A 5953-nucleotide genomic window follows, 5' to 3' on the forward strand; every position below is an offset into this window, starting at 1 on the left:
TGAATGTGTGAGTGTGTGAGAGTGAGTGAATGTGTGAGAGAGTGAGTGGGTGAGAGTAGGTGAATGTGTGAGAGAGTGAGTGGGTGAGAGTGAGTGAATGTGGGTGAGAGTGAGTGAATGTGTGAGTGAGTGAATGTGTGAGTGAATGTGTGAGAGTGAGTGAATGTGTGAGAGTGTGAGTGAATGTGTGAGAGAGTGAGTGGGAGTGAGTGAATGTGTGAGAGTGAGTGAATGTGTGAGAGTGTGAGTGAATGTGTGAGAGAGTGAGTGGGTGAGAGTGAGTGAATGTGTGAGAGAGTGAGTGGGTGAGAGTGAGTGAATGTGTGAGAGTGAATGTGTGAGAGTGAGTGGGTGAGAGTGAGTGAATGTGTGAGAGAGAGAGAGTGGGTGAGAGTGAGTGAATGTGTGAGAGTGAATGTGCGAGAGAGTGAGTGGATGAGAGTGAGTGAATGTGTGAGAGAGTGAATGTGTGAGAGTGAATGTGCGAGAGAGTGAGTGGGTGAGAGTGAGTGAATGTGAGAGTGAATGTGCGAGTGAGTGGATGAGAGTGAGTGAATGTGTGAGAGTGTGAATGTGTGAGAGTGAATGTGCGAGAGAGTGAGTGGGTGAGAGTGTGTGAATGTGTGTGAGAGTGAGAGAGAGTGTGTGTGAGAGAGAGTGGGAGAGTGAGTGAATGTGTGAGTGAGTGGGTGAGAGTGAGTGAATGTGAGAGTGTGTGAGTGGGTGAATGTGTGAGAGTGTGAGTGGGTGAGAGAGAGTGAATGTGTGAGAGAGTGGGTGAGAGTGAGTGAATGTGTGAGTGTGAGTGGGTGAGAGTGAGTGAATGTGTGAGTGTGAGTGGGTGAGAGTGAGTGAATGTGTGAGAGAGTGAATGGGTGAGAGTGAGTGAATGTGTGAGAGAGTGAGTGGGTGAGAGAGTGAATGTGTGAGAGAGTGAGTGGGTGACAGAGTGAATGTGTGAGAGTGTGAATGTGTGAGAGAGTGAGTGGGTGAGAGTGAATGTGTGAGAGAGTGAGTGAATGTGTGAGAGAGTGAGTGGGTGAGAGTGAATGTGTGAGAGAGTGAGTGAATGTGTGAGAGAGTGAGTGGGTGAGAGTGAATGTGTGAGAGAGTGAATATGTGAGAGAGTAAGTGAATGTGTGAGAGAGTGAGTGGGTGAGAGTGAATGTGTGAGAGAGTGAATATGTGACTGAGTGAATGTGTGTGAAAGTGAGTGGGTGAGAGTGAGTGAATGTGTGAGTGAGTGGGTGAGTGAATGTGTGAGAGTGAGTGAATGTGTGAGTGTGAGTGGGTGAGAGTGAGTGAATGTGTGAGAGTGAGTGAGTGGGTGAGAGAGTGAGTGGGTGACAGAGTGAATGTGTGTGAGTGTGAATGTGTGTGTGAGAATGTGTGAGAGTGTGAATGTGTGAGAGAGTGAGTGGGTGAGAGTGAATGTGTGAGAGAGTGAGTGGGTGAGAGTGAATGTGTGAGAGAGTGAATATGTGAGTGAGTGAATGTGTGAGAGTGAGTGAATGTGTGAGTGAGTGAATGTGTGAGAGTGAGTGAATGTGGGTGAGAGTGAATGTGTGAGTGAGTGAATGTGTGAGAGTGAGTGAATGTGGGTGAGAGTGAATGTGGGTGAAGGGTCACTCTGCTCTCTGCAGTAAACGCTGAAGCCTCAGTGGCCCCATGAAACTCAGCCCCGGATTAAAGTTCACACTGTTTACAATCACACGCTTTATTTACTGCGCCTCATTCTAAACGCGCTCATTCTAAACCCGCCTCACATCCGCTTTACTCACCGTCTACAGCCGAACCCAGAGTGTTTACAGCCGAACCCTGAGTGTTTACAGCCGAACCCAGTGTTTACAGCCGAACCCTGAGTGAGTGAACAGCAGCTCACTCCGCTAGCCGCATGCTAACACCTCAGAGCTGCACCAACAGCGCGCGCAGCTCACACTCTGAGGAGCGGAAGTGAAGTTTAACCTTCAGCCAAATTATATTAAAGCACAACTTCATAAACAAATACATCCTGCTGACTGAGGGGCACAGTTTCATTATCTACTCAAATTAAATCAAGTTAGTGAGTTTATTCCAGCGACTGTAATCTCTAACTGTTAGCGTTACAGCACAAAGCAGAGACACATCTGAGAAACTCACAGTGTTTACAGCCGGAGGGGAAAAAACCAAACACCCTGCAGCCTGAGAGGAAACCCAGCCACAGGGCCGCGTCCCGATCCACTCACTCCCCTGCACAGGGCCGCGTCCCGATCCACTCACTCCTCTGCACAGGGTCGCGTCCCGATCCACTCACTCCCCTGCACAGGGTCGCGTCCCAATCCACTCACTCCCCCTGCACAGGGCCGCGTCCCAATCCACTCACTCCCCCTGCACAGGGCCGCGTCCCAATCCACTCACTCCCCCTGCACAGGGCCGCGTCCCGATCCACTCACTCCCCCTGCACAGGGCCACGTCCCAATCCACTCACTCCCCCTGCACAGGGCCGCGTCCCAATCCACTCACTCCCCCTGCACAGGGCCGCGTCCCGATCCACTCACTCCCCCTGCACGGGGCCGCGTCCCGATCCACTCACTCCCCCTGCACGGGGCCGCGTCCCGATCCACTCACTCCCCCTGCACGGGGCCGCGTCCCGATCCACTCACTCCCCCTGCACGGGGCCGCGTCCCAATCCACTCACTCCCCCTGCACCGGGCCGCGTCCCAATCCACTCACTCCCCCTGCACGGGGCCACGTCCCAATCCACTCACTCCCCCTGCACGGGGCCGCGTCCCGATCCACTCACTCCCCTGCACGGGGCCGCGTCCCGATCCACTCACTCCCCTGCACGGGGCCGCGTCCCGATCCACTCACTCCCCTGCACGGGGCCGCGTCCCGATCCACTCACTCCCCCTGCACGGGGCCGCGTCCCGATCCACTCACTCCCCCTGCACGGGGCCGCGTCCCGATCCACTCACTCCCCCTGCACGGGGCCGCGTCCCGATCCACTCACTCCCCCTGCACCGGGCCGCGTCCCGATCCACTCACTCCCCCTGCACGGGGCCGCGTCCCGATCCACTCACTCCCCCTGCACCGGGCCGCGTCCCTATCCACTCACTCCCCCTGCACGGGGCCGCGTCCCGATCCACTCACTCCCCCTGCACGGGGCCGCGTCCCGATCCACTCACTCCCCCTGCACGGGGCCGCGTCCCGATCCACTCACTCCCCCTGCACGGGGCCGCGTCCCGATCCACTCACTCCCCTGCACGGGGCCGCGTCCCGATCCACTCACTCCCCTGCACGGGGCCGCGTCCCGATCCACTCACTCCCCTGCACGGGGCCGCGTCCCGATCCACTCACTCCCCTGCACGGGGCCGCGTCCCGATCCACTCACTCCCCTGCACGGGGCCGCGTCCCGATCCACTCACTCCCCCTGCACGGGGCCGCGTCCCGATCCACTCACTCCCCCTGCACGGGGCCGCGTCCCTATCCACTCACTCCCCCTGCACGGGGCCGCGTCCCTATCCACTCACTCCCCCTGCACGGGGCCGCGTCCCGATCCACTCACTCCCCCTGCACGGGGCCGCGTCCCGATCCACTCACTCCCCCTGCACGGGGCCGCGTCCCGATCCACTCACTCCCCCTGCACGGGGCCGCGTCCCGATCCACTCACTCCCCTGCACGGGGCCGCGTCCCGATCCACTCACTCCCCTGCACGGGGCCGCGTCCCGATCCACTCACTCCCCTGCACGGGGCCGCGTCCCGATCCACTCACTCCCCTGCACGGGGCCGCGTCCCGATCCACTCACTCCCCTGCACGGGGCCGCGTCCCGATCCACTCACTCCCCTGCACGGGGCCGCGTCCCGATCCACTCACTCCCCTGCACGGGGCCGCGTCCCGATCCACTCGCTCCCCCTGCACGGGGCCGCGTCCCGATCCACTCACTCCCCCTGCACGGGGCCGCATCCCGATCCACTCGCTCCCCCTGCACAGGGCCGCATCCCAATTCACTCACTACGACTTTACAGGGTTGCGTCCCAATTCACTCACTCTGACTTTTTTTCGTGGTCTATCAGATATATTCCATTCAGCTAACATGATACTGAACAAGTCGAAGACGAGTAACTGAATGGAATGTATCTGATAGACCACGAAAAAAGCCAGGCAATATTATTATTATTATTATTATTATTATTATTATACACACACACACTTCATATCAGTATTCTTGGAGCCAACGGCAGCTTACCCGCTACTCGGTGCTGTTAGCGCGGCAGTGCAGTTAGCTTCCAGCCACTGTAGTGTTAGCGAAGGCCAACGCTAGCACAGTCAAGCTGATTATTATCATTATTATTTTATTTATTTATGTATTTATTTATTTTTTCCCCTGTGTAATTTACTGAGTTACTTTTAAAATCAACATTGACAGCTCCACACAAACGGAGCGACCTGGCAGCCAAAATTCTCTCAAAATCTTCTGCTTTTAAAGAAGCAAACCTGGCGGCCATGTTTGTTTACAAACTGTCACAGTCACTCACTAACATGGAAGTTTTATGTCTCCGACGCGTGACCTTGTGTTGTCTAGACAACGTGCACTATTGTAACTATATTGCATGCTCATTCCCCATTGGGTAGAGTGACATAATACACGGAGGATAAGCGATATGATAACAATATTGCATGCTATCAATAAACCCACTAGAAGGGAATAGAACACGTTTTTATTCCATGGAAAAAGTGGCCGTATGTATAATAATTTGTCATATTGAATCTTTTTTTTGTTATTTTACATGGAAAATATAGTTTATCCAGAAAGGCAAGTCATAAAAAAAATTAAGAGGTAAAATAATAATAATAATAATAATAATAATAATAATAAAGAAAGGCTTTTTAAAACACAGAGAAACAAGAAATCTACAAACACGATATATTTATACCACAGTTTGAAAAGAGAAAGCAGGGTAAGGCAGAGTAACGCCGTGTATTCATCGTTCAGTGTATAGAATTAACGTCCCCACCTCTATACTGATTCTGAATTGGCTTCTACACTACCTTGATATTCACAGTCCAGTTTTCTCTTGTAGAAGAGCCTTTAAATCAGACACTGACAGCACCGTATCCCTCTTTCTCTTAGCGTTGCTCCTCCATTCTTCCTTCAGCTCCTCCTCAATCTGCTCCCTGTCTCCACAGAGCACCTCAAAGCCCAGCTCCTGAAGCACTGCTGTTGCGCTCGTTACCGTTGTGAAGGTCTTCTCTCCGGGGTCCAGTTTTACTTTTAGTTGTGCTGGGTACAGGCATTTTGCCTGCATGTCCTTCTTCTTAAGTTGTCTGATGATCCCGTGAACTTTCACTCGTCTCTTTTGTAGATCTGGAGAGTAATCCTGATATTTAAAAAAAATCCTCTTGTCTTGGAAGGAAACTTGTCCCTGGCTCCATGCTCGCTGTATTATCTCGTCTTTTGTCGCTGCATTGAGGAATCTCATGATCAGTGACCTCGGGGGAGCTGTTGGATCCTTAGGCTTGGGTCCGAGTGAGCGATGTGCCTTCTCGATCTCAATATCCATTTCTGGTGGTAGTCTGAGTACCTTCTGAAGCAACTCTTTCACAAATCCCACCGTATCTTTTCCTTCGTTTCCCTCTGGGATCTGGAAAATCCGTATGTTGTTTTGTCTTAGTCTGTTCTGGAGGTCATGATATTTCGATGAAAGCTCCATATCACGGTGAACCAGATATCGTAGCGCTCTCTGGTGCCACATCATTGTGTCTTTCACCCCGCTGACTCTGTCCTCCAGTCGTTCAATTCATTCTTCCATTTGGTTTTTTATGTCTGCAACAGCTTGTTCCAGTCTTTCGAGGGATAGTTTAGTATGATTATGTCCATCCTGGTTTTCTTTTCGAAGTTTCTTCAGCTCCTCTAATACTTCCATGTCTGACTGACACTTGTTGCTAGCCGTGGTGGCTAAGCTAGCGGGACTT

The 5953-nt window shown here is 52.9% G+C and overlaps 1 protein-coding gene across 4 annotated transcripts in view; it reads right to left on the reverse strand.

Annotated features, from left to right (window-relative positions):
* acacb (acetyl-CoA carboxylase beta) overlaps positions 1–2317 on the reverse strand; it is a 59409-nt gene extending 57092 nt beyond the window's left edge. Inside the window, exons 1-2 of one of the 4 annotated variants that reach the window (XM_060907811.1) lie at positions 2140–2315; positions 1782–1940 (exon numbers count right to left, since the gene is read on the reverse strand). The gene's annotated coding sequence lies outside the window, so the exon portion shown is untranslated. Of the gene's footprint in view, positions 1–1781; positions 1941–2139 lie in introns of all 4 variants that reach the window. The other 3 variants (XR_009651484.1, XM_060907809.1, XM_060907812.1) reach the window with 3 other exon arrangements.
* Between the last annotated feature and the right edge of the window lie 3636 nt (positions 2318–5953).

The sequence above is a fragment of the Neoarius graeffei genome, chromosome 24 (genome assembly GCF_027579695.1).
Source record: "Neoarius graeffei isolate fNeoGra1 chromosome 24, fNeoGra1.pri, whole genome shotgun sequence".
Lineage (NCBI taxonomy): Eukaryota > Metazoa > Chordata > Actinopteri > Siluriformes > Ariidae > Neoarius > Neoarius graeffei.